The following is a 24,537-nucleotide window of genomic DNA, read 5'->3' as shown; positions in this document are numbered from 1 at the left end:
CCGAAAGAGACTCACCAGAATCATCGGCAGAATAGAGACTAGTGTAATACTGATGAAGAGCACGAACCATTTCCTCCTGTGCACTAAGCTGTCGCCCATCATCCACCGTAAGAGAAGAGATGAAGGAGCGACGACGACGAGTCTGATGCCGTAGCAGGTGGTACAAGGATGTCAGTTCACCTTCAACAAGAGAGTGAGGTTTCGACTTAACTCGCAGACCATCCATCTGTCGTCGTTTAAGGCTCAAGAGCTTGGCTTTAATACGACGAACATCATGGATCCGCAGTGGAGAGGTACCCGCCGCGTCATATAGTTCACGCAGGACAGAGTAGTAATATTCATACGTGTTCTTAAAATCACGCGTCCTAGCAGCACAGTAGAAAATCAAAGTCTGACGAATCTTGGGCTTGGCAAACGCAGTCCACCAAACCAGCAAGGAGGGGTATCGCGGGACAGAGCGAAGACATCGCTCCCACACGCCACTTATAACATCATCCATAGCACTGTCGGCAAGGTGGGAAACATTTAACATCCACTGGGAACGATAAAGTGTTGCAGGTTGGCGACTAAGATTTACAGTTGCAGTAAAAGCACAATGGTCAGAAAAACTAGTAGGAATAACATCGACAGAAAGAATTTTATCACATAAAAAATCAGATAAATAGAATCTGTCGAGTCTACTGCATGAGGACGCGGTAAAAAACGTATATTTCACCAGGGTTGGATATTTGTGTTCCCAAACATCACGCAGATGCATCGTACGAACTAAGTCATGTAATTCACGGCAATAATTAAAATTGGGGGACTGGTCTGCAGGGCGTAAAACACAATTAAAATCGCCTCCGAGCAGGAGACTCCGAGGACTCTGGCGCAAAAGATAAATAAGCTCTTCTTTATAAAAGCGCGATCGAGCCACAGTGTGACCCGAACCAGAGGGGGCATACAAAACAACGAGGCGGAGATCAAAAAGACGACAACCAATCCCACGGCCAGAGTCAAGGAATTCAATGTCAGTAATAGGAATGCCCTCTCGAAAGAAAAGAGCAGTTCCTGTTGAATATTCCGGCGCGACATTAAAAACAGTTTGAAATCCAGGTAGAGAGAGATCAGAAAACAACACTTCCTGCAAAAACACTACGTCCGCACAGGCGTCGTAAATAAACTGCCGCAAAGAGGCAATGCGAACGTCGGACTCAATACGGTTAACATTTAAGGTAAGAAAGGTGTATGCTTGAACCATAGAGAGAAAAGCGAGAAAACAAATCACCTACACCGACGCACCAGCGTCACAGTCCATAGCAGGGGTGACGGAGGCATCCGAGGGAGGGGGACTGCTACCCCGTTCCGCGGATCCCTTACGTTTCGGTTTTTTACGAACAGCATTAACGTTCGGCTGAACGCGTAACTTGCGTCGGCTGACGGGCAAGGAAACTGCAGCCGCCGGTGACGTAGGAGGGTCAAGTTCTGTATCCGACACCACCCGCGCCGGTCCACATGCGGGATCCGGGGTCGCGGGGGAAACATCCGACAAAACGGAATGGTCAACACCTGCACTAGCTTCCGGCAAACATGGACTGCACGGAGGCGAAACGTGAGCAGGAAGGTCCGAGGCCGCAGAGTTGGAAGGAAGCGGAGCAGCTCCGCTGGCAGAGGTATGGGGCAGCGAAGCAGGAAGTTGTCGCGGCTCCACTTGTTGTGACATCGAAGTCGGTTCGGAAGACGGCGCCAACAGGCCCGACCGACGACCCGACGCGAGAGAGGCTGCGTCGGAGGCCGGAGGGGCGCCAGCAGCCGCCACCGGAACCGCTACCTCAGGAGGGCAGGGAGCAGCTACAGTACACAGTGGCTCGGAGGATGCCGGTCGCTCGGACTGGGGCATCTCAGGGAGATCCTCATCCGTACTATTTCCATCGTGTGGGCGACGCCTCTTATTATTCAAAAGTGGCACACCCACCTGAGGGACAGACGGAACAACATCAGATTTAGCACGCAAAGGAGGAAATTCTGTATCAGGGGTGCGCAAAACCTGTGGCGGGGCGCTACTACCACTGGACTGTGCTACACCAAGAGCAGAACCACCTGCAACGAGGGCAGCGACCGTTAACTTGCGACGCTGTTCGAGAGAATTTTTTAAAACAAAAACTCTCCGCGGACAGTCGGTACGCACGTGACCACTTTCATTGCACAAAAAACAGGTGCCCACCTGACCACTATATGTTACATGGACACGATATCCACCGATCTGCAGGTGAGATGGAATATTCTGCTTAACGTGCATTTCGACTGAACGAATACCACTGTAACATTGCAGGCGATGTTGGCTTGACCAGCGTTCAAGGCGAATGCTCTTTACATCACCATACTTCTGTAGACCCTCCTTAAGATAGACATTATCCACCTCCGGTGGAAGGTTGTAAACACGAACATTGGTATACGTGATGGAAGCATTGGAAAGCAGCACGGTACTTACAGAATCATCCCGATGCCGAAAGAGAACTTGATGACCATATTTAGAAAGAATTTTATCAACCTGAAGTGGGTCCATAAACTTAACAAAGAAAACATACAGTTCGGTATCAAAATAAGCAGTGTGCACCTGATCCGAATGAACACCAAAGGTATCTACCAACCAATCATGAATCTCAAGAGAACTAGGTTGCACATGGCGGGTTGACTTGTCAAAAGCAAAACTAACTGTAGCCTGACGAGGAATAACCTGAGACGACATTTTCAAAATATGCGGTCGAAACCGCTACACAAAAAACACTGAAATAAGGACAGAAAGTAACACAAGGTACGAAACAACGACGGAGAAACACTCACAGAAGTTGCAACACAACACGTAAACAAAAACGATAGTCCACTATACGTAACGCTACGGCGGAGCGGAAGACTAGGCACGTCCACACTGCACGGCGTCTAAAGCGGAACTAACCACTATACTACCGAGGAATACGCAATCCGTACCTACAATGCACGCTCACTTATGATTCTCAAGTAGGTGATACATCTCAAATCTAGCGTCCCGATGCTTTCAGAGTCAGCTGCTACGAAATAAAAGTATGCCCCAGGTGAGGCTCGAACTCACAACCCCGGCATTGCTCACGGCTACTGCCTTATAAGTACCGTGCGCTAACCAATTGCGCCACTGCGGCTACAGCAGGGTGCTTTCAGTTAGCGGTATTCGCTTTGCTGCCAACCTGTTGTGGCTACAGATCCATCATACGACCGTCACCTGCGGCCATACTGCGACTTTAGCACCCGTCTACGGATGCTTCATACGATTCTTGTTTCATATGCTACACTTACAAGCATATCAGCCGCTTGTCATCACCGAAAAATTGCAGAAAACGCGCGCCTTGCCGTCTCCTACCTGTCCAACGGCGAGGGCAGATGTGTGGCAAGCTCTAAGCTATGCAGGCGCACCATGGCCGACCAGCTAGAGGAGAGATGCCTTCCTTGGCAGCTCCCTGCAGAGTGCGGAAGACCGGAGTGGCCGCGCCGCCGTTGTCAGTGGACGACACGCAGTTGGCGAGCCACCGCGAACACGTCGCTCCGCGATGTGTAACCGCCTCTCATTACGAAACGCGAACAGTGGCCCTGTGGCGCAACGGATAACGCGTCTGACTACGGATCAGAAGATTCCAGGTTCGAATCCTGGCAGGGTCGGCATTTTGTTAGTTGCGGGCGCGTAGCTAGGCAGTGCGTTCGAATGTTTCCACCTGCGTGCAGTGCAATGTCAATCCTGAGCATCTCGCAGCTGCATCTCGAGACGATCGTGGTAAATATCGCTTCGTGCAAGCGTCAGCGTAGCGTCAGTCGAGCAAAGTCGAGACAAGTCAAGCTGAGAGATGTCACACAGTTAATTAATCGGTACGCGACGCAGACAACGCTTTTCCAAGTGTCCCATGTCACGCACCGCAGAGGGCGAACACCTCCACGCAGCAGAGTGGCGCAGTGGAAGCGTGCTGGGCCCATAACCCAGAGGTCCGTGGATCGAAACCACGCTCTGCTAAAATTATTCTTTTTCTTGGGTGCTTCGAGCTCGTTCACTAAGCCTCGGGTGCGATGATTCAGCGTCAACAGCAAACCCTGTAAGTTCTGAAACGACGACGACGTGGTGTGAAGAATACGAGAAACACTTCCTAAGACGCAGACTTTCTTACGATTCTGCAGCAACTACATTTCTCGATCACAACGTTAATGTCCTTTCGGGCCACACGTGCAACTTTTGCGATATAAAAATCGCACCTCTCCGGCGGGGAATCGAACCCCGGTCTCCCGCGTGACAGGCGGGGATACAAACCACTATACTACCGAGGAATACGCAATCCGTACCTACAATGCACGCTCACTTATGATTCTCAAGTAGGTGATACATCTCAAATCTAGCGTCCCGATGCTTTCAGAGTCAGCTGCTACGAAATAAAAGTATGCCGCAGGTGAGGCTCGAACTCACAACCCCGGCATTGCTCACGGCTACTGCCTTATAAGTACCGTGCGCTAACCAATTTTTTTTTTTTTTTTTTCTTCAAAAGAAGTACAGTACTGAAATTAAAATCCTAAAACAGGACTATATAATGTAGACTGCTTACTGAAATAAAGGTTAAAAACACGAAAACTTCAGTCCTGGTGTAGAGAAGAAACATACATAAAGGCGGCAAATTCAGAAACAGTATAAAAGAAAATGGCTCACACAGGTGACCTTAGCCAACACCCTCTCTTTCAAATGTCAGGCTAAGCATATTGGCAAAATCATCTCGGAGGCCTGGCAATCGCAAGCGCTGCCAGTAAGCAGTAAGCATGTACTGCCGAAACGCTAGGTGTCCATCCTCTTCATGACAACTGTTGACAAAATGTACGAAATGGCCAATCAACCACATGACGGTATGGAGCTTCGTCCGCGGAAAAAAGGAAGAATCGGGCCGGACGATGATGTCAATAGTATAAGCGGCTTCAGCAGACCTAGTGACAAAAGCAAGTTGTTTCCTGAGCCAACGCCAATTAGCAAGGTGCCCACAGCAGGTGAATCGATGTTCAAGGGTATCCAGGAGACCACACCGAGTACAGGTGTCCGTGTCAGAAAGACCAATACGGTGCAGTCGTACATTGGTGGGAACCAAATTATTTATTACCCTATACCACGTGGACGCCACGGCCATAGAGTGGATCGGCAGACTAACGTTCTTCCAGACGTTCCTCCAGGACACGGATGGAGACGCCAGTTCTATTGGATTGGGACTGGCCAGCCCCTCCCAGCGGGCAATCAAGCTCTTGGTCGTTGGCACCGGTCGCCGCAAGAAGACGTCACCGAGGTAACTCACCGCAATGTAAAATTCCCGAATGTGTTTCAACTTAAAATTTAGGCGTCCGACATCGACAGGTGGAGCAAGGCTCGCCGGACGCACAACAGTAAAAAGCCTGGATGTAATTGAAGTCACTTCTTGCGTAACAATTAGAGTCGTTCGGCGGACGTACAAAGCAGACGCCTTGCGAGTAATGTCAGAGAGGCCCAAGCCTCCGGAGAGACGCGGTTTCGTCATTACCTCGTAACGTAACTTGAATAGATGGCCCTTCCATATAAACCTGCTAGACAATTGGCGCAACCTTTTCGCCACCATCATGGGAAGTGGGAACAGCTGAGCAACATAATAAGCTTTACATAGGACGTAGGTGTCTAAAATTCTGACTTTTTGCAAAATGGTAGCAGAGCGCTGCTCATGGACCATCAGAGCCCCCTGTATCTTCTCGGTGACAGATTTCCAATTGAGAGCCGCCATTTTTAGAGGACACCGATCAATGATAATCCCCAAGGACGTATGGCGATCGACAAAAGTGGCCCAAGGGACGTCAGCATCGCGAAATCCTCGAATATCAAGGAACTTACATTTACCCTGATTGAGACGCGCTCCAGAGACACGACAGTATGCATCAACTGCCCCTTTCAACAACGGGATATCATCTCGTTGACGGAGGAGAACAACGACATCATCCGCATATGCCTTAACCGAGAGCTTCCCACCAGAGAGGGACATACCCTGAAGCTTGAGAGCAATAGTCCGAAGCAGCGGTTCCAGGGACAAAACGAATAAAGACATAGAGAGCGGACTACCCTGAGGCACTCCGCGGCGGATAGCAATGGGCGGCGTCAGCTGCCCATTGACTGACACCCGAGCTGTTATTCCCCTGTACAAAATGCCAAGAACACCACGTGATGAAGCGTTAAAACCTATTGTACCTAAAACACGATCTAAAAACACATGACTGACGTGATCAAAAGCCTTATAAAAATCAAGGAAGGCAAAGGCACAATGTACGTTTGTAACCGCCGCAACCGAGACAACATCCCGATATTCGGCTACTGGTGTCAGAATAGATCTATCATGAAAACAACATTGATGTGCACCAATCACACCCCGAAGCAGAGAAGACAGCCGGCTATTGAGCGCTCTAGCAGCTGTCTTATAGTCAAAATTCAGCAATGTGAGCGGACGAAGATTGGCAGCAGATAAACGACCAGAGGACTTCGGAATTAAAACAATTTTCCCTACTTTAAAATCGGCAGGCACATCCATCCCTCTGACAATCTCATTTAAAATCTGCGTAAAAATGCCACCCAAAAGAGGCCAAAAACGGAGATAAAATTCTTTAGGCAGGCCGTCTGGACCCGGCGATTTACTGGACGGAGAGCGAGCAATAAAATCGAAAACATCATCTACCTGGAACTCCCGGAGAAATTCGCCGTTCGCGTCAGGCGCGATCGTCGCAGTTAGATCCCCAAAGACATCATCCGAAAGAGACTCACCAGAATCATCGGCAGAATAGAGACTAGTGTAATACTGATGAAGAGCACGAACCATTTCCTCCTGTGCACTAAGCTGTCGCCCATCATCCACCGTAAGAGAAGAGATGAAGGAGCGACGACGACGAGTCTGATGCCGTAGCAGGTGGTACAAGGATGTCAGTTCACCTTCAACAAGAGAGTGAGGTTTCGACTTAACTCGCAGACCATCCATCTGTCGTCGTTTAAGGCTCAAGAGCTTGGCTTTAATACGACGAACATCATGGATCCGCAGTGGAGAGGTACCCGCCGCGTCATATAGTTCACGCAGGACAGAGTAGTAATATTCATACGTGTTCTTAAAATCACGCGTCCTAGCAGCACAGTAGAAAATCAAAGTCTGACGAATCTTGGGCTTGGCAAACGCAGTCCACCAAACCAGCAAGGAGGGGTATCGCGGGACAGAGCGAAGACATCGCTCCCACACGCCACTTATAACATCATCCATAGCACTGTCGGCAAGGTGGGAAACATTTAACATCCACTGGGAACGATAAAGTGTTGCAGGTTGGCGACTAAGATTTACAGTTGCAGTAAAAGCACAATGGTCAGAAAAACTAGTAGGAATAACATCGACAGAAAGAATTTTATCACATAAAAAATCAGATAAATAGAATCTGTCGAGTCTACTGCATGAGGACGCGGTAAAAAACGTATATTTCACCAGGGTTGGATATTTGTGTTCCCAAACATCACGCAGATGCATCGTACGAACTAAGTCATGTAATTCACGGCAATAATTAAAATTGGGGGACTGGTCTGCAGGGCGTAAAACACAATTAAAATCGCCTCCGAGCAGGAGACTCCGAGGACTCTGGCGCAAAAGATAAATAAGCTCTTCTTTATAAAAGCGCGATCGAGCCACAGTGTGACCCGAACCAGAGGGGGCATACAAAACAACGAGGCGGAGATCAAAAAGACGACAACCAATCCCACGGCCAGAGTCAAGGAATTCAATGTCAGTAATAGGAATGCCCTCTCGAAAGAAAAGAGCAGTTCCTGTTGAATATTCCGGCGCGACATTAAAAACAGTTTGAAATCCAGGTAGAGAGAGATCAGAAAACAACACTTCCTGCAAAAACACTACGTCCGCACAGGCGTCGTAAATAAACTGCCGCAAAGAGGCAATGCGAACGTCGGACTCAATACGGTTAACATTTAAGGTAAGAAAGGTGTATGCTTGAACCATAGAGAGAAAAGCGAGAAAACAAATCACCTACACCGACGCACCAGCGTCACAGTCCATAGCAGGGGTGACGGAGGCATCCGAGGGAGGGGGACTGCTACCCCGTTCCGCGGATCCCTTACGTTTCGGTTTTTTACGAACAGCATTAACGTTCGGCTGAACGCGTAACTTGCGTCGGCTGACGGGCAAGGAAACTGCAGCCGCCGGTGACGTAGGAGGGTCAAGTTCTGTATCCGACACCACCCGCGCCGGTCCACATGCGGGATCCGGGGTCGCGGGGGAAACATCCGACAAAACGGAATGGTCAACACCTGCACTAGCTTCCGGCAAACATGGACTGCACGGAGGCGAAACGTGAGCAGGAAGGTCCGAGGCCGCAGAGTTGGAAGGAAGCGGAGCAGCTCCGCTGGCAGAGGTATGGGGCAGCGAAGCAGGAAGTTGTCGCGGCTCCACTTGTTGTGACATCGAAGTCGGTTCGGAAGACGGCGCCAACAGGCCCGACCGACGACCCGACGCGAGAGAGGCTGCGTCGGAGGCCGGAGGGGCGCCAGCAGCCGCCACCGGAACCGCTACCTCAGGAGGGCAGGGAGCAGCTACAGTACACAGTGGCTCGGAGGATGCCGGTCGCTCGGACTGGGGCATCTCAGGGAGATCCTCATCCGTACTATTTCCATCGTGTGGGCGACGCCTCTTATTATTCAAAAGTGGCACACCCACCTGAGGGACAGACGGAACAACATCAGATTTAGCACGCAAAGGAGGAAATTCTGTATCAGGGGTGCGCAAAACCTGTGGCGGGGCGCTACTACCACTGGACTGTGCTACACCAAGAGCAGAACCACCTGCAACGAGGGCAGCGACCGTTAACTTGCGACGCTGTTCGAGAGAATTTTTTAAAACAAAAACTCTCCGCGGACAGTCGGTACGCACGTGACCACTTTCATTGCACAAAAAACAGGTGCCCACCTGACCACTATATGTTACATGGACACGATATCCACCGATCTGCAGGTGAGATGGAATATTCTGCTTAACGTGCATTTCGACTGAACGAATACCACTGTAACATTGCAGGCGATGTTGGCTTGACCAGCGTTCAAGGCGAATGCTCTTTACATCACCATACTTCTGTAGACCCTCCTTAAGATAGACATTATCCACCTCCGGTGGAAGGTTGTAAACACGAACATTGGTATACGTGATGGAAGCATTGGAAAGCAGCACGGTACTTACAGAATCATCCCGATGCCGAAAGAGAACTTGATGACCATATTTAGAAAGAATTTTATCAACCTGAAGTGGGTCCATAAACTTAACAAAGAAAACATACAGTTCGGTATCAAAATAAGCAGTGTGCACCTGATCCGAATGAACACCAAAGGTATCTACCAACCAATCATGAATCTCAAGAGAACTAGGTTGCACATGGCGGGTTGACTTGTCAAAAGCAAAACTAACTGTAGCCTGACGAGGAATAACCTGAGACGACATTTTCAAAATATGCGGTCGAAACCGCTACACAAAAAACACTGAAATAAGGACAGAAAGTAACACAAGGTACGAAACAACGACGGAGAAACACTCACAGAAGTTGCAACACAACACGTAAACAAAAACGATAGTCCACTATACGTAACGCTACGGCGGAGCGGAAGACTAGGCACGTCCACACTGCACGGCGTCTAAAGCGGAACTAACCACTATACTACCGAGGAATACGCAATCCGTACCTACAATGCACGCTCACTTATGATTCTCAAGTAGGTGATACATCTCAAATCTAGCGTCCCGATGCTTTCAGAGTCAGCTGCTACGAAATAAAAGTATGCCCCAGGTGAGGCTCGAACTCACAACCCCGGCATTGCTCACGGCTACTGCCTTATAAGTACCGTGCGCTAACCAATTGCGCCACTGCGGCTACAGCAGGGTGCTTTCAGTTAGCGGTATTCGCTTTGCTGCCAACCTGTTGTGGCTACAGATCCATCATACGACCGTCACCTGCGGCCATACTGCGACTTTAGCACCCGTCTACGGATGCTTCATACGATTCTTGTTTCATATGCTACACTTACAAGCATATCAGCCGCTTGTCATCACCGAAAAATTGCAGAAAACGCGCGCCTTGCCGTCTCCTACCTGTCCAACGGCGAGGGCAGATGTGTGGCAAGCTCTAAGCTATGCAGGCGCACCATGGCCGACCAGCTAGAGGAGAGATGCCTTCCTTGGCAGCTCCCTGCAGAGTGCGGAAGACCGGAGTGGCCGCGCCGCCGTTGTCAGTGGACGACACGCAGTTGGCGAGCCACCGCGAACACGTCGCTCCGCGATGTGTAACCGCCTCTCATTACGAAACGCGAACAGTGGCCCTGTGGCGCAACGGATAACGCGTCTGACTACGGATCAGAAGATTCCAGGTTCGAATCCTGGCAGGGTCGGCATTTTGTTAGTTGCGGGCGCGTAGCTAGGCAGTGCGTTCGAATGTTTCCACCTGCGTGCAGTGCAATGTCAATCCTGAGCATCTCGCAGCTGCATCTCGAGACGATCGTGGTAAATATCGCTTCGTGCAAGCGTCAGCGTAGCGTCAGTCGAGCAAAGTCGAGACAAGTCAAGCTGAGAGATGTCACACAGTTAATTAATCGGTACGCGACGCAGACAACGCTTTTCCAAGTGTCCCATGTCACGCACCGCAGAGGGCGAACACCTCCACGCAGCAGAGTGGCGCAGTGGAAGCGTGCTGGGCCCATAACCCAGAGGTCCGTGGATCGAAACCACGCTCTGCTAAAATTATTCTTTTTCTTGGGTGCTTCGAGCTCGTTCACTAAGCCTCGGGTGCGATGATTCAGCGTCAACAGCAAACCCTGTAAGTTCTGAAATGACGACGACGTGGTGTGAAGAATACGAGAAACACTTCCTAAGACGCAGACTTTCTTACGATTCTGCAGCAACTACATTTCTCGATCACAACGTTAATGTCCTTTCGGGCCACACGTGCAACTTTTGCGATATAAAAATCGCACCTCCCCGGTGGGGAATCGAACCCCGGCCTCCCGCGTGACAGGCGGGGATACTAACCACTATACTACCGAGGAATACGCATTCGGTACCTACAATGCACGCTCACTTATGATTCTCAAGTAGGTGATACATCTCAAATCTAGCGTCCCGATGCTTTCAGAGTCAGCTGCTACGAAATAGAAGTATGCCCCAGGTGAGGCTCGAACTCACAACCCCGGCATTGCTCACGGCTACTGCCTTATAAGTACCGTGCGCTAACCAATTGCGCCACTGGGGCTACAGCAGGGTGCTTTCAGTTAGCGGTATACGCTTTGCTGCCAACCTGTTGTGGCTACAGATCCATCATGCGACCGTCACCTGCGGCCATACTGCGACATTAGCACCCGTCTACGGATGCTTCATACGATTCTTGTTTCATATGCTACACTTACAAGCATATCAGCCGCTTGTCATCACCGAAAAATTGCAGAAAACGCGCGCCTTGCCGTCTCCTACCTGTCCAACGGCGAGGGCAGATGTGTGGCAAGCTCTAAGCTATGCAGGCGCACCATGGCCGACCAGCTAGAGGAGAGATGCCTTCCTTGGCAGCTCCCTGCAGAGTGCGGAAGACCGGAGTGGCCGCGCCGCCGTTGTCAGTGGACGACACGCAGTTGGCGAGCCACCGAGAACACGTTGCTCCGCGATGTGTACCCGCCTCTCATTACGAAACGCGAACAGTGGCCCTGTGGCGCAACGGATAACGCGTCTGACTACGGATCAGAAGATTCCAGGTTCGAATCCTGGCAGGGTCGGCATTTTGTTAGTTGCGGGCGCGTAGCTAGGCAGTGCGTTCGAATGTTTCCACCTGCGTGCAGTGCAATGTCAATCCTGAGCATCTCGCAGCTGCATCTCGAGACGATCGTGGTAAATATCGCTTCGTGCAAGCGTCAGCGTAGCGTCAGTCGAGCAAAGTCGAGACAAGTCAAGCTGAGAGATGTCACACAGTTAATTAATCGGTACGCGACGCAGACAACGCTTTTCCAAGTGTCCCATGTCACGCACCGCAGAGGGCGAACACCTCCACGCAGCAGAGTGGCGCAGTGGAAGCGTGCTGGGCCCATAACCCAGAGGTCCGTGGATCGAAACCACGCTCTGCTAAAATTATTCTTTTTCTTGGGTGCTTCGAGCTCGTTCACTAAGCCTCGGGTGCGATGATTCAGCGTCAACAGCAAACCCTGTAAGTTCTGAAATGACGACGACGTGGTGTGAAGAATACGAGAAACACTTCCTAAGACGCAGACTTTCTTACGATTCTGCAGCAACTACATTTCTCGATCACAACGTTAATGTCCTTTCGGGCCACACGTGCAACTTTTGCGATATAAAAATCGCACCTCCCCGGTGGGGAATCGAACCCCGGCCTCCCGCGTGACAGGCGGGGATACTAACCACTATACTACCGAGGAATACGCATTCGGTACCTACAATGCACGCTCACTTATGATTCTCAAGTAGGTGATACATCTCAAATCTAGCGTCCCGATGCTTTCAGAGTCAGCTGCTACGAAATAGAAGTATGCCCCAGGTGAGGCTCGAACTCACAACCCCGGCATTGCTCACGGCTACTGCCTTATAAGTACCGTGCGCTAACCAATTGCGCCACTGGGGCTACAGCAGGGTGCTTTCAGTTAGCGGTATACGCTTTGCTGCCAACCTGTTGTGGCTACAGATCCATCATGCGACCGTCACCTGCGGCCATACTGCGACATTAGCACCCGTCTACGGATGCTTCATACGATTCTTGTTTCATATGCTACACTTACAAGCATATCAGCCGCTTGTCATCACCGAAAAATTGCAGAAAACGCGCGCCTTGCCGTCTCCTACCTGTCCAACGGCGAGGGCAGATGTGTGGCAAGCTCTAAGCTATGCAGGCGCACCATGGCCGACCAGCTAGAGGAGAGATGCCTTCCTTGGCAGCTCCCTGCAGAGTGCGGAAGACCGGAGTGGCCGCGCCGCCGTTGTCAGTGGACGACACGCAGTTGGCGAGCCACCGAGAACACGTTGCTCCGCGATGTGTACCCGCCTCTCATTACGAAACGCGAACAGTGGCCCTGTGGCGCAACGGATAATGCGTCTGACTACGGATCAGAAGATTCCAGGTTCGAATCCTGGCAGGGTCGGCATTTTGTTAGTTGCGGGCGCGTAGCTAGGCAGTGCGTTCGAATGTTTCCACCTGCGTGCAGTGCAATGTCAATCCTGAGCATCTCGCAGCTGCATCTCGAGACGATCGTGGTAAATATCGCTTCGTGCAAGCGTCAGCGTAGCGTCAGTCGAGCAAAGTCGAGACAAGTCAAGCTGAGAGATGTCACACAGTTAATTAATCGGTACGCGACGCAGACAACGCTTTTCCAAGTGTCCCATGTCACGCACCGCAGAGGGCGAACACCTCCACGCAGCAGAGTGGCGCAGTGGAAGCGTGCTGGGCCCATAACCCAGAGGTCCGTGGATCGAAACCACGCTCTGCTAAAATTATTCTTTTTCTTGGGTGCTTCGAGCTCGTTCACTAAGCCTCGGGTGCGATGATTCAGCGTCAACAGCAAACCCTGTAAGTTCTGAAACGACGACGACGTGGTGTGAAGAATACGAGAAACACTTCCTAAGACGCAGACTTTCTTACGATTCTGCAGCAACTACATTTCTCGATCACAACGTTAATGTCCTTTCGGGCCACACGTGCAACTTTTGCGATATAAAAATCGCACCTCCCCGGCGGGGAATCGAACCCCGGTCTCCCGCGTGACAGGCGGGGATACTAACCACTATACTACCGAGGAATACGCAATCCGTACCTACAATGCACGCTCACTTATGATTCTCAAGTAGGTGATACATCTCAAATCTAGCGTCCCGATGCTTTCAGAGTCAGCTGCTACGAAATAAAAGTATGCCCCAGGTGAGGCTCGAACTCACAACCCCGGCATTGCTCACGGCTACTGCCTTATAAGTACCGTGCGCTAACCAATTGCGCCACTGGGGCTACAGCAGGGGGCTTTCAGTTAGCGGTATTCGCTTTGCTGCCAACCTGTTGTGGCTACAGATCCATCATACGACCGTCACCTGCGGCCATACTGCGACTTTAGCACCCGTCTACGGATGCTTCATACGATTCTTGTTTCATATGCTACACTTACAAGCATATCAGCCGCTTGTCATCACCGAAAAATTGCAGAAAACGCGCGCCTTGCCGTCTGCTACCTGTCCAACGGCGAGGGCAGATGTGTGGCAAGCTCTAAGCTATGCAGGCGCACCATGGCCGACCAGCTAGAGGAGAGATGCCTTCCTTGGCAGCTCCCTGCAGAGTGCGGAAGACCGGAGTGGCCGCGCCGCCGTTGTCAGTGGACGACACGCAGTTGGCGAGCCACCGAGAACACGTTGCTCCGCGATGTGTACCCGCCTCTCATTACGAAACGCGAACAGTGGCCCTGTGGCGCAACGGATAACGCGTCTGACTACGGATCAGAAGATTCCAGGTTCGAATCCTGGCAGGGTCGGCATTTTGTTAGTTGCGGGCGCGTAGCTAGGCAGTGCGTTCGAATGTTTCCACCTGCGTGCAGTGCAATGTCAATCCTGAGCATCTCGCAGCTGCATCTCGAGACGATCGTGGTAAATATCGCTTCGTGCAAGCGTCAGCGTAGCGTCAGTCGAGCAAAGTCGAGACAAGTCAAGCTGAGAGATGTCACACAGTTAATTAATCGGTACGCGACGCAGACAACGCTTTTCCAAGTGTCCCATGTCACGCACCGCAGAGGGCGAACACCTCCACGCAGCAGAGTGGCGCAGTGGAAGCGTGCTGGGCCCATAACCCAGAGGTCCGTGGATCGAAACCACGCTCTGCTAAAATTATTCTTTTTCTTGGGTGCTTCGAGCTCGTTCACTAAGCCTCGGGTGCGATGATTCAGCGTCAACAGCAAACCCTGTAAGTTCTGAAACGACGACGACGTGGTGTGAAGAATACGAGAAACACTTCCTAAGACGCAGACTTTCTTACGATTCTGCAGCAACTACATTTCTCGATCACAACGTTAATGTCCTTTCGGGCCACACGTGCAACTTTTGCGATATAAAAATCGCACCTCCCCGGCGGGGAATCGAACCCCGGTCTCCCGCGTGACAGGCGGGGATACTAACCACTATACTACCGAGGAATACGCAATCCGTACCTACAATGCACGCTCACTTATGATTCTCAAGTAGGTGATACATCTCAAATCTAGCGTCCCGATGCTTTCAGAGTCAGCTGCTACGAAATAAAAGTATGCCCCAGGTGAGGCTCGAACTCACAACCCCGGCATTGCTCACGGCTACTGCCTTATAAGTACCGTGCGCTAACCAATTGCGCCACTGGGGCTACAGCAGGGGGCTTTCAGTTAGCGGTATTCGCTTTGCTGCCAACCTGTTGTGGCTACAGATCCATCATACGACCGTCACCTGCGGCCATACTGCGACTTTAGCACCCGTCTACGGATGCTTCATACGATTCTTGTTTCATATGCTACACTTACAAGCATATCAGCCGCTTGTCATCACCGAAAAATTGCAGAAAACGCGCGCCTTGCCGTCTGCTACCTGTCCAACGGCGAGGGCAGATGTGTGGCATGCTCTAAGCTATGCAGGCGCACCATGGCCGACCAGCTAGAGGAGAGATGCCTTCCTTGGCAGCTCCCTGCAGAGTGCGGAAGACCGGAGTGGCCGCGCCGCCGTTGTCAGTGGACGACACGCAGTTGGCGAGCCACCGAGAACACGTTGCTCCGCGATGTGTACCCGCCTCTCATTACGAAACGCGAACAGTGGCCCTGTGGCGCAACGGATAACGCGTCTGACTACGGATCAGAAGATTCCAGGTTCGAATCCTGGCAGGGTCGGCATTTTGTTAGTTGCGGGCGCGTAGCTAGGCAGTGCGTTCGAATGTTTCCACCTGCGTGCAGTGCAATGTCAATCCTGAGCATCTCGCAGCTGCATCTCGAGACGATCGTGGTAAATATCGCTTCGTGCAAGCGTCAGCGTAGCGTCAGTCGAGCAAAGTCGAGACAAGTCAAGCTGAGAGATGTCACACAGTTAATTAATCGGTACGCGACGCAGACAACGCTTTTCCAAGTGTCCCATGTCACGCACCGCAGAGGGCGAACACCTCCACGCAGCAGAGTGGCGCAGTGGAAGCGTGCTGGGCCCATAACCCAGAGGTCCGTGGATCGAAACCACGCTCTGCTAAAATTATTCTTTTTCTTGGGTGCTTCGAGCTCGTTCACTAAGCCTCGGGTGCGATGATTCAGCGTCAACAGCAAACCCTGTAAGTTCTGAAACGACGACGACGTGGTGTGAAGAATACGAGAAACACTTCCTAAGACGCAGACTTTCTTACGATTCTGCAGCAACTACATTTCTCGATCACAACGTTAATGTCCTTTCGGGCCACACGTGCAACTTTTGCGATATAAAAATCGCACCTCCCCGGCGGGGAATCGAACCCCGGTCTCCCGCGTGACAGGCGGGGATACTAACCACTATACTACCGAGGAATACGCAATCGGTACCTACAATGCACGCTCACTTATGATTCTCAAGTAGGTGATACATCTCAAATCTAGCGTCCCGATGCTTTCAGAGTCAGCTGCTACGAAATAAAAGTATGCCCCAGGTGAGGCTCGAACTCACAACCCCGGCATTGCTCACGGCTACTGCCTTATAAGTACCGTGCGCTAACCAATTGCGCCACTGGGGCTACAGCAGGGTGCTTTCAGTTAGCGGTATTCGCTTTGCTGCCAACCTGTTGTGGCTACAGATCCATCATACGACCGTCACCTGCGGCCATACTGCGACTTTAGCACCCGTCTACGGATGCTTCATACGATTCTTGTTTCATATGCTACACTTACAAGCATATCAGCCGCTTGTCATCACCGAAAAATTGCAGAAAACGCGCGCCTTGCCGTCTGCTACCTGTCCAACGGCGAGGGCAGATGTGTGGCAAGCTCTAAGCTATGCAGGCGCACCATGGCCGACCAGCTAGAGGAGAGATGCCTTCCTTGGCAGCTCCCTGCAGAGTGCGGAAGACCGGAGTGGCCGCGCCGCCGTTGTCAGTGGACGACACGCAGTTGACGAGCCACCGCGAACACGTTGCTCCGCGATGTGTACCCGCCTCTCATTACGAAACGCGAACAGTGGCCCTGTGGCGCAACGGATAACGCGTCTGACTACGGATCACAAGATTCCAGGTTCGAATCCTGGCAGGGTCGGCATTTTGTTAGTTGCGGGCGCGTAGCTAGGCAGTGCGTTCGAATGTTTCCACCTGCGTGCAGTGCAATGTCAATCCTGAGCATCTCGCAGCTGCATCTCGAGACGATCGTGGTAAATATCGCTTCGTGCAAGCGTCAGCGTAGCGTCAGTCGAGCAAAGTCGAGACAAGTCAAGCTGAGAGATGTCACACAGTTAATTAATCGGTACGCGACGCAGACAACGCTTTTCCAAGTGTCCCATGTCACGCACCGCAGAGGGCGAACACCTCCACGCAGCAGAGTGGCGCAGTGGAAGCGTGCTGGGCCCATAACCCAGAGGTCCGTGTATCGAAACCACGCTCTGCTAAAATTATTCTTTTTCTTGGGTGCTTCGAGCTCGTTCACTAAGCCTCGGGTGCGATGATTCAGCGTCAACAGCAAACCCTGTAAGTTCTGAAACGACGACGACGTGGTGTGAAGAATACGAGAAACACTTCCTAAGACGCAGACTTTCTTACGATTCTGCAGCAACTACATTTCTCGATCACAACGTTAATGTCCTTTCGGGCCACACGTGCAACTTTTGCGATATAAAAATCGCACCTCCCCGGCGGGGAATCGAACCCCGGTCTCCCGCGTGACAGGCGGGGATACTAACCACTATACTACCGAGGAATACGCAATCCGTACCTACAATGCACGCTCACTTATGATTCTCAAGTAGGTGATACATCTCAAATCTAGCGTCCCGATGCTTTCAGAGTCAGCTGCTACGAAATAAAAGTATGCCCCAGGTGAGGCTCGAACTCACAACCCCGGCATTGCTCACGGCTACTGCCTTATAAGTACCGTGCGCTAACCAATTGCGCCACTGGGGCTACAGCAGGGGGCTTTCAGTTAGCGGTATTCGCTTTGCTGCCAACCTGTTGTGGCTACAGATCCATCATACGACCGTCACCTGCGGCCATACTGCGACTTTAGCACCCGTCTACGGATGCTTCATACGATTCTTGTTTCATATGCTACACTTACAAGCATATCAGCCGCTTGTCATCACCGAAAAATTGCAGAAAACGCGCGCCTTGCCGTCTGCTACCTGTCCAACGGCGAGGGCAGATGTGTGGCATGCTCTAAGCTATGCAGGCGCACCATGGCCGACCAGCTAGAGGAGAGATGCCTTCCTTGGCAGCTCCCTGCAGAGTGCGGAAGACCGGAGTGGCCGCGCCGCCGTTGTCAGTGGACGACACGCAGTTGGCGAGCCACCGAGAACACGTTGCTCCGCGATGTGTACCCGCCTCTCATTACGAAACGCGAACAGTGGCCCTGTGGCGCAACGGATAACGCGTCTGACTACGGATCAGAAGATTCCAGGTTCGAATCCTGGCAGGGTCGGCATTTTGTTAGTTGCGGGCGCGTAGCTAGGCAGTGCGTTCGAATGTTTCCACCTGCGTGCAGTGCAATGTCAATCCTGAGCATCTCGCAGCTGCATCTCGAGACGATCGTGGTAAATATCGCTTCGTGCAAGCGTCAGCGTAGCGTCAGTCGAGCAAAGTCGAGACAAGTCAAGCTGAGAGATGTCACACAGTTAATTAATCGGTACGCGACGCAGACAACGCTTTTCCAAGTGTCCCATGTCACGCACCGCAGAGGGCGAACACCTCCACGCAGCAGAGTGGCGCAGTGGAAGCGTGCTGGGCCCATAACCCAGAGGTCCGTGGATCGAAACCACGCTCTGCTAAAATTATTCTTTTTCTTGGGTGCTTCGAGCTCGTTCACTAAGCCTCGGGTGCGATGATTCAGCGTCAACAGCAAACCCTGTAAGTTCTGAAACGACGACGACGTGGTGTGAAGAATACGAGAAACACTTCCTAAGACGCAGACTTTCTTACGATTCTGCAGCAACTACATTTCTCGATCACAACGTTAATGTCCTTTCGGGCCACACGTGCAACTTTTGCGATATAAAAATCGCACCTCCCCGGCGGGGAATCGAACTCCGGTCTCCCGCGTGACAGGCGGGGATACTAACCACTATACTACCGAGGAATACGCAATCGGTACCTACAATGCACGCTCACTTATGATTCTCAAGTAGGTGATACATCTCAAATCTAGCGTCCCGATGCTTTCAGAGTCAGCTGCTACGAAATAAAAGTATGCCCCAGGTGAGGCTCGAACTCACAACCCCGGCATTGCTCACGGCTACTGCCTTATAAGTACCGTGCGCTAACCAATTGCGCCACTGGGGCTACAGCAGGGTGCTTTCAGTTAGCGGTATTCGCTTTGCTGCCAACCTGTTGTGGCTACAGATCCATCATACGACCGTCACCTGCGGCCATACTGCGACTTTAGCACCCGTCTACGGATGCTTCATACGATTCTTGTTTCATATGCTACACTTACAAGCATATCAGCCGCTTGTCATCACCGAAAAATTGCAGAAAACGCGCGCCTTGCCGTCTGCTACCTGTCCAACGGCGAGGGCAGATGTGTGGCAAGCTCTAAGCTATGCAGGCGCACCATGGCCGACCAGCTAGAGGAGAGATGCCTTCCTTGGCAGCTCCCTGCAGAGTGCGGAAGACCGGAGTGGCCGCGCCGCCGTTGTCAGTGGACGACACGCAGTTGGCGAGCCACCGCGAACACGTTGCTCCGCGATGTGTACCCGCCTCTCATTACGAAACGCGAACAGTGGCCCTGTGGCGCAACGGATAACGCGTCTGACTACGGATCAGAAGATTCCAGGTTCGAATCCTGGCAGGGTCGGCATTTTGTTAGTTGCGGGCGCGTAGCTAGGCAGTGCGTTCGAATGTTTCCACCTGCGTGCAGTGCAATGTCAATCCTGAGCATCTCGCAGCTGCATCTCGAGACGATCGTGGTAAATATCGCTTCGTGCAAGCGTCAGCGTAGCGTCAGTCGAGCAAAGTCGAGACAAGTCAAGCTGAGAGATGTCACACAGTTAATTAATCGGTACGCGACGCAGACAACGCTTTTCCAAGTGTCCCATGTCACGCACCGCAGAGGGCGAACACCTCCACGCAGCAGAGTGGCGCAGTGGAAGCGTGCTGGGCCCATAACCCAGAGGTCCGTGGATCGAAACCACGCTCTGCTAAAATTATTCTTTTTCTTGGGTGCTTCGAGCTCGTTCACTAAGCCTCGGGTGCGATGATTCAGCGTCAACAGCAAACCCTGTAAGTTCTGAAACGACGACGACGTGGTGTGAAGAATACGAGAAACACTTCCTAAGACGCAGACTTTCTTACGATTCTGCAGCAACTACATTTCTCGATCACAACGTTAATGTCCTTTCGGGCCACACGTGCAACTTTTGCGATATAAAAATCGCACCTCCCCGGCGGGGAATCGAACCCCGGTCTCCCGCGTGACAGGCGGGGATACTAACCACTATACTACCGAGGAATACGCAATCCGTACCTACAATGCACGCTCACTTATGATTCTCAAGTAGGTGATACATCTCAAATCTAGCGTCCCGATGCTTTCAGAGTCAGCTGCTACGAAATAAAAGTATGCCCCAGGTGAGGCTCGAACTCACAACCCCGGCATTGCTCACGGCTACTGCCTTATAAGTACCGTGCGCTAACCAATTGCGCCACTGGGGCTACAGCAGGGGGCTTTCAGTTAGCGGTATTCGCTTTGCTGCCAACCTGTTGTGGCTACAGATCCATCATACGACCGTCACCTGCGGCCATACTGCGACTTTAGCACCCGTCTACGGATGCTTCATACGATTCTTGTTTCATATGCTACACTTACAAGCATATCAGCCGCTTGTCATCACCGAAAAATTGCAGAAAACGCGCGCCTTGCCGTCTGCTACCTGTCCAACGGCGAGGGCAGATGTGTGGCATGCTCTAAGCTATGCAGGCGCACCATGGCCGACCAGCTAGAGGAGAGATGCCTTCCTTGGCAGCTCCCTGCAGAGTGCGGAAGACCGGAGTGGCCGCGCCGCCGTTGTCAGTGGACGACACGCAGTTGGCGAGCCACCGAGAACACGTTGCTCCGCGATGTGTACCCGCCTCTCATTACGAAACGCGAACAGTGGCCCTGTGGCGCAACGGATAACGCGTCTGACTACGGATCAGAAGATTCCAGGTTCGAATCCTGGCAGGGTCGGCATTTTGTTAGTTGCGGGCGCGTAGCTAGGCAGTGCGTTCGAATGTTTCCACCTGCGTGCAGTGCAATGTCAATCCTGAGCATCTCGCAGCTGCATCTCGAGACGATCGTGGTAAATATCGCTTCGTGCAAGCGTCAGCGTAGCGTCAGTCGAGCAAAGTCGAGACAAGTCAAGCTGAGAGATGTCACACAGTTAATTAATCGGTACGCGACGCAGACAACGCTTTTCCAAGTGTCCCATGTCACGCACCGCAGAGGGCGAACACCTCCACGCAGCAGAGTGGCGCAGTGGAAGCGTGCTGGGCCCATAACCCAGAGGTCCGTGGATCGAAACCACGCTCTGCTAAAATTATTCTTTTTCTTGGGTGCTTCGAGCTCGTTCACTAAGCCTCGGGTGCGATGATTCAGCGTCAACAGCAAACCCTGTAAGTTCTGAAACGACGACGACGTGGTGTGAAGAATACGAGAAACACTTCCTAAGACGCAGACTTTCTTACGATTCTGCAGCAACTACATTTCTCGATCACAACGTTAATGTCCTTTCGGGCCACACGTGCAACTTTTGCGATATAAAAATCGCACCTCCCCGGCGGGGAATCGAACCCCGGTCTCCCGCGTGACAGGCGGGGATACTAACCACTATACTACCGAGGAATACGCAATCCGTACCTACAATGCACGCTCACTTATGATTCTCAAGTAGGTGATACATCTCAAATCTAGCGTCCCGATGCTTTCAGAGTCAGCTGCTACGAAATAAAAGTATGCCCCAGGTGAGGCTCGAACTCACAACCCCGGCATTGCTCACGGCTACTGCCTTATAAGTACCGTGCGCTAACCAATTGCGCCACTGGGGCTACAGCAGGGTGCTTTCAGTTAGCGGTATTCGCTTTGCTGCCAACCTGTTGTGGCTACAGATCCATCATACGACCGTCACCTGCGGCCATACTGCGACTTTAGCACCCGTCTACGGATGCTTCATACGATTCTTGTTTCATATGCTACACTTACAAGCATATCAGCCGCTTGTCATCACCGAAAAATTGCAGAAAACGCGCGCCTTGCCGTCTGCTACCTGTCCAACGGCGAGGGCAGATGTGTGGCAAGCTCTAAGCTATGCAGGCGCACCATGGCCGACCAGCTAGAGGAGAGATGCCTTCCTTGGCAGCTCCCTGCAGAGTGCGGGAGACCGGAGTGGCCGCGCCGCCGTTGTCAGTGGACGACACGCAGTTGGCGAGCCACCGCGAACACGTTGCTCCGCGATGTGTACCCGCCTCTCATTACGAAACGCGAACAGTGGCCCTGTGGCGCAACGGATAACGCGTCTGACTACGGATCAGAAGATTCCAGGTTCGAATCCTGGCAGGGTCGGCATTTTGTTAGTTGCGGGCGCGTAGCTAGGCAGTGCGTTCGAATGTTTCCACCTGCGTGCAGTGCAATGTCAATCCTGAGCATCTCGCAGCTGCATCTCGAGACGATCGTGGTAAATATCGCTTCGTGCAAGCGTCAGCGTAGCGTCAGTCGAGCAAAGTCGAGACAAGTCAAGCTGAGAGATGTCACACAGTTAATTAATCGGTACGCGACGCAGACAACGCTTTTCCAAGTGTCCCATGTCACGCACCGCAGAGGGCGAACACCTCCACGCAGCAGAGTGGCGCAGTGGAAGCGTGCTGGGCCCATAACCCAGAGGTCCGTGGATCGAAACCACGCTCTGCTAAAATTATTCTTTTTCTTGGGTGCTTCGAGCTCGTTCACTAAGCCTCGGGTGCGATGATTCAGCGTCAACAGCAAACCCTGTAAGTTCTGAAACGACGACGACGTGGTGTGAAGAATACGAGAAACACTTCCTAAGACGCAGACTTTCTTACGATTCTGCAGCAACTACATTTCTCGATCACAACGTTAATGTCCTTTCGGGCCACACGTGCAACTTTTGCGATATAAAAATCGCACCTCCCCGGCGGGGAATCGAACCCCGGTCTCCCGCGTGACAGGCGGGGATACTAACCACTATACTACCGAGGAATACGCAATCGGTACCTACAATGCACGCTCACTTATGATTCTCAAGTAGGTGATACATCTCAAATCTAGCGTCCCGATGCTTTCAGAGTCAGCTGCTACGAAATAAAAGTATGCCCCAGGTGAGGCTCGAACTCACAACCCCGGCATTGCTCACGGCTACTGCCTTATAAGTACCGTGCGCTAACCAATTGCGCCACTGGGGCTACAGCAGGGTGCTTTCAGTTAGCGGTATTCGCTTTGCTGCCAACCTGTTGTGGCTACAGATCCATCATACGACCGTCACCTGCGGCCATACTGCGACTTTAGCACCCGTCTACGGATGCTTCATACGATTCTTGTTTCATATGCTACACTTACAAGCATATCAGCCGCTTGTCATCACCGAAAAATTGCAGAAAACGCGCGCCTTGCCGTCTGCTACCTGTCCAACGGCGAGGGCAGATGTGTGGCAAGCTCTAAGCTATGCAGGCGCACCATGGCCGACCAGCTAGAGGAGAGATGCCTTCCTTGGCAGCTCCCTGCAGAGTGCGGAAGACCGGAGTGGCCGCGCCGCCGTTGTCAGTGGACGACACGCAGTTGGCGAGCCACCGCGAACACGTTGCTCCGCGATGTGTACCCGCCTCTCATTACGAAACGCGAACAGTGGCCCTGTGGCGCAACGGATAACGCGTCTGACTACGGATCAGAAGATTCCAGGTTCGAATCCTGGCAGGGTCGGCATTTTGTTAGTTGCGGGCGCGTAGCTAGGCAGTGCGTTCGAATGTTTCCACCTGCGTGCAGTGCAATGTCAATCCTGAGCATCTCGCAGCTGCATCTCGAGACGATCGTGGTAAATATCGCTTCGTGCAAGCGTCAGCGTAGCGTCAGTCGAGCAAAGTCGAGACAAGTCAAGCTGAGAGATGTCACACAGTTAATTAATCGGTACGCGACGCAGACAACGCTTTTCCAAGTGTCCCATGTCACGCACCGCAGAGGGCGAACACCTCCACGCAGCAGAGTGGCGCAGTGGAAGCGTGCTGGGCCCATAACCCAGAGGTCCGTGGATCGAAACCACGCTCTGCTAAAATTATTCTTTTTCTTGGGTG

At 52.0% G+C, this 24,537-nt stretch overlaps 35 non-coding genes across 35 annotated transcripts; 12 read left to right on the top strand and 23 right to left on the bottom strand.

Annotated features, from left to right (window-relative positions):
• Positions 1 to 3,063: 3,063 nt before the first annotated feature.
• On the bottom strand, positions 3,064 to 3,155 carry Trnai-uau. Its single transcript is given in 2 exon segments — positions 3,064 to 3,099; positions 3,118 to 3,155. It is a non-coding gene; the product is annotated as a tRNA-Ile (tRNA).
• A 441-nt stretch (positions 3,156 to 3,596) lies between these two features.
• On the top strand, positions 3,597 to 3,669 carry Trnar-acg. Its single transcript has one exon. It is a non-coding gene; the product is annotated as a tRNA-Arg (tRNA).
• Positions 3,670 to 4,251: 582 nt separating this feature from the next.
• On the bottom strand, positions 4,252 to 4,323 carry Trnad-guc. The gene has a single exon. It is a non-coding gene; the product is annotated as a tRNA-Asp (tRNA).
• Positions 4,324 to 9,853: 5,530 nt separating this feature from the next.
• On the bottom strand, positions 9,854 to 9,945 carry Trnai-uau. Its single transcript is given in 2 exon segments — positions 9,854 to 9,889; positions 9,908 to 9,945. It is a non-coding gene; the product is annotated as a tRNA-Ile (tRNA).
• A 441-nt stretch (positions 9,946 to 10,386) lies between these two features.
• Trnar-acg lies at positions 10,387 to 10,459 on the top strand. The gene has a single exon. It is a non-coding gene; the product is annotated as a tRNA-Arg (tRNA).
• A 582-nt stretch (positions 10,460 to 11,041) lies between these two features.
• On the bottom strand, positions 11,042 to 11,113 carry Trnad-guc. Its single transcript has one exon. It is a non-coding gene; the product is annotated as a tRNA-Asp (tRNA).
• A 111-nt stretch (positions 11,114 to 11,224) lies between these two features.
• Trnai-uau lies at positions 11,225 to 11,316 on the bottom strand. Its single transcript is given in 2 exon segments — positions 11,225 to 11,260; positions 11,279 to 11,316. It is a non-coding gene; the product is annotated as a tRNA-Ile (tRNA).
• A 441-nt stretch (positions 11,317 to 11,757) lies between these two features.
• On the top strand, positions 11,758 to 11,830 carry Trnar-acg. Its single transcript has one exon. It is a non-coding gene; the product is annotated as a tRNA-Arg (tRNA).
• A 582-nt stretch (positions 11,831 to 12,412) lies between these two features.
• Trnad-guc lies at positions 12,413 to 12,484 on the bottom strand. The gene has a single exon. It is a non-coding gene; the product is annotated as a tRNA-Asp (tRNA).
• A 111-nt stretch (positions 12,485 to 12,595) lies between these two features.
• Positions 12,596 to 12,687, bottom strand: Trnai-uau. Its single transcript is given in 2 exon segments — positions 12,596 to 12,631; positions 12,650 to 12,687. It is a non-coding gene; the product is annotated as a tRNA-Ile (tRNA).
• A 441-nt stretch (positions 12,688 to 13,128) lies between these two features.
• Positions 13,129 to 13,201, top strand: Trnar-acg. Its single transcript has one exon. It is a non-coding gene; the product is annotated as a tRNA-Arg (tRNA).
• A 582-nt stretch (positions 13,202 to 13,783) lies between these two features.
• On the bottom strand, positions 13,784 to 13,855 carry Trnad-guc. Its single transcript has one exon. It is a non-coding gene; the product is annotated as a tRNA-Asp (tRNA).
• A 111-nt stretch (positions 13,856 to 13,966) lies between these two features.
• Trnai-uau lies at positions 13,967 to 14,058 on the bottom strand. Its single transcript is given in 2 exon segments — positions 13,967 to 14,002; positions 14,021 to 14,058. It is a non-coding gene; the product is annotated as a tRNA-Ile (tRNA).
• A 441-nt stretch (positions 14,059 to 14,499) lies between these two features.
• Positions 14,500 to 14,572, top strand: Trnar-acg. Its single transcript has one exon. It is a non-coding gene; the product is annotated as a tRNA-Arg (tRNA).
• A 582-nt stretch (positions 14,573 to 15,154) lies between these two features.
• Positions 15,155 to 15,226, bottom strand: Trnad-guc. The gene has a single exon. It is a non-coding gene; the product is annotated as a tRNA-Asp (tRNA).
• A 111-nt stretch (positions 15,227 to 15,337) lies between these two features.
• On the bottom strand, positions 15,338 to 15,429 carry Trnai-uau. The gene is given in 2 exon segments: positions 15,338 to 15,373; positions 15,392 to 15,429. It is a non-coding gene; the product is annotated as a tRNA-Ile (tRNA).
• A 441-nt stretch (positions 15,430 to 15,870) lies between these two features.
• On the top strand, positions 15,871 to 15,943 carry Trnar-acg. Its single transcript has one exon. It is a non-coding gene; the product is annotated as a tRNA-Arg (tRNA).
• Positions 15,944 to 16,525: 582 nt separating this feature from the next.
• Trnad-guc lies at positions 16,526 to 16,597 on the bottom strand. The gene has a single exon. It is a non-coding gene; the product is annotated as a tRNA-Asp (tRNA).
• A 111-nt stretch (positions 16,598 to 16,708) lies between these two features.
• Trnai-uau lies at positions 16,709 to 16,800 on the bottom strand. Its single transcript is given in 2 exon segments — positions 16,709 to 16,744; positions 16,763 to 16,800. It is a non-coding gene; the product is annotated as a tRNA-Ile (tRNA).
• A 441-nt stretch (positions 16,801 to 17,241) lies between these two features.
• Trnar-acg lies at positions 17,242 to 17,314 on the top strand. The gene has a single exon. It is a non-coding gene; the product is annotated as a tRNA-Arg (tRNA).
• A 582-nt stretch (positions 17,315 to 17,896) lies between these two features.
• On the bottom strand, positions 17,897 to 17,968 carry Trnad-guc. The gene has a single exon. It is a non-coding gene; the product is annotated as a tRNA-Asp (tRNA).
• Positions 17,969 to 18,079: 111 nt separating this feature from the next.
• Positions 18,080 to 18,171, bottom strand: Trnai-uau. The gene is given in 2 exon segments: positions 18,080 to 18,115; positions 18,134 to 18,171. It is a non-coding gene; the product is annotated as a tRNA-Ile (tRNA).
• Positions 18,172 to 18,612: 441 nt separating this feature from the next.
• Positions 18,613 to 18,685, top strand: Trnar-acg. Its single transcript has one exon. It is a non-coding gene; the product is annotated as a tRNA-Arg (tRNA).
• Positions 18,686 to 19,267: 582 nt separating this feature from the next.
• Positions 19,268 to 19,339, bottom strand: Trnad-guc. Its single transcript has one exon. It is a non-coding gene; the product is annotated as a tRNA-Asp (tRNA).
• Positions 19,340 to 19,450: 111 nt separating this feature from the next.
• Trnai-uau lies at positions 19,451 to 19,542 on the bottom strand. The gene is given in 2 exon segments: positions 19,451 to 19,486; positions 19,505 to 19,542. It is a non-coding gene; the product is annotated as a tRNA-Ile (tRNA).
• Positions 19,543 to 19,983: 441 nt separating this feature from the next.
• On the top strand, positions 19,984 to 20,056 carry Trnar-acg. Its single transcript has one exon. It is a non-coding gene; the product is annotated as a tRNA-Arg (tRNA).
• Positions 20,057 to 20,638: 582 nt separating this feature from the next.
• On the bottom strand, positions 20,639 to 20,710 carry Trnad-guc. The gene has a single exon. It is a non-coding gene; the product is annotated as a tRNA-Asp (tRNA).
• A 111-nt stretch (positions 20,711 to 20,821) lies between these two features.
• On the bottom strand, positions 20,822 to 20,913 carry Trnai-uau. The gene is given in 2 exon segments: positions 20,822 to 20,857; positions 20,876 to 20,913. It is a non-coding gene; the product is annotated as a tRNA-Ile (tRNA).
• Positions 20,914 to 21,354: 441 nt separating this feature from the next.
• On the top strand, positions 21,355 to 21,427 carry Trnar-acg. Its single transcript has one exon. It is a non-coding gene; the product is annotated as a tRNA-Arg (tRNA).
• A 582-nt stretch (positions 21,428 to 22,009) lies between these two features.
• Positions 22,010 to 22,081, bottom strand: Trnad-guc. The gene has a single exon. It is a non-coding gene; the product is annotated as a tRNA-Asp (tRNA).
• A 111-nt stretch (positions 22,082 to 22,192) lies between these two features.
• On the bottom strand, positions 22,193 to 22,284 carry Trnai-uau. Its single transcript is given in 2 exon segments — positions 22,193 to 22,228; positions 22,247 to 22,284. It is a non-coding gene; the product is annotated as a tRNA-Ile (tRNA).
• A 441-nt stretch (positions 22,285 to 22,725) lies between these two features.
• On the top strand, positions 22,726 to 22,798 carry Trnar-acg. The gene has a single exon. It is a non-coding gene; the product is annotated as a tRNA-Arg (tRNA).
• Positions 22,799 to 23,380: 582 nt separating this feature from the next.
• Trnad-guc lies at positions 23,381 to 23,452 on the bottom strand. Its single transcript has one exon. It is a non-coding gene; the product is annotated as a tRNA-Asp (tRNA).
• A 111-nt stretch (positions 23,453 to 23,563) lies between these two features.
• On the bottom strand, positions 23,564 to 23,655 carry Trnai-uau. The gene is given in 2 exon segments: positions 23,564 to 23,599; positions 23,618 to 23,655. It is a non-coding gene; the product is annotated as a tRNA-Ile (tRNA).
• Positions 23,656 to 24,096: 441 nt separating this feature from the next.
• On the top strand, positions 24,097 to 24,169 carry Trnar-acg. Its single transcript has one exon. It is a non-coding gene; the product is annotated as a tRNA-Arg (tRNA).
• The last annotated feature ends 368 nt before the right edge of the window (positions 24,170 to 24,537 follow it).

The sequence above is a fragment of the Schistocerca piceifrons genome, unplaced genomic scaffold, assembly GCF_021461385.2.
Source record: "Schistocerca piceifrons isolate TAMUIC-IGC-003096 unplaced genomic scaffold, iqSchPice1.1 HiC_scaffold_1684, whole genome shotgun sequence".
NCBI lineage: Eukaryota > Metazoa > Arthropoda > Insecta > Orthoptera > Acrididae > Schistocerca > Schistocerca piceifrons.
Note: the sequence above shows the minus strand (reverse complement) of the source record. Positions and strands in the feature narration are given on the sequence as shown.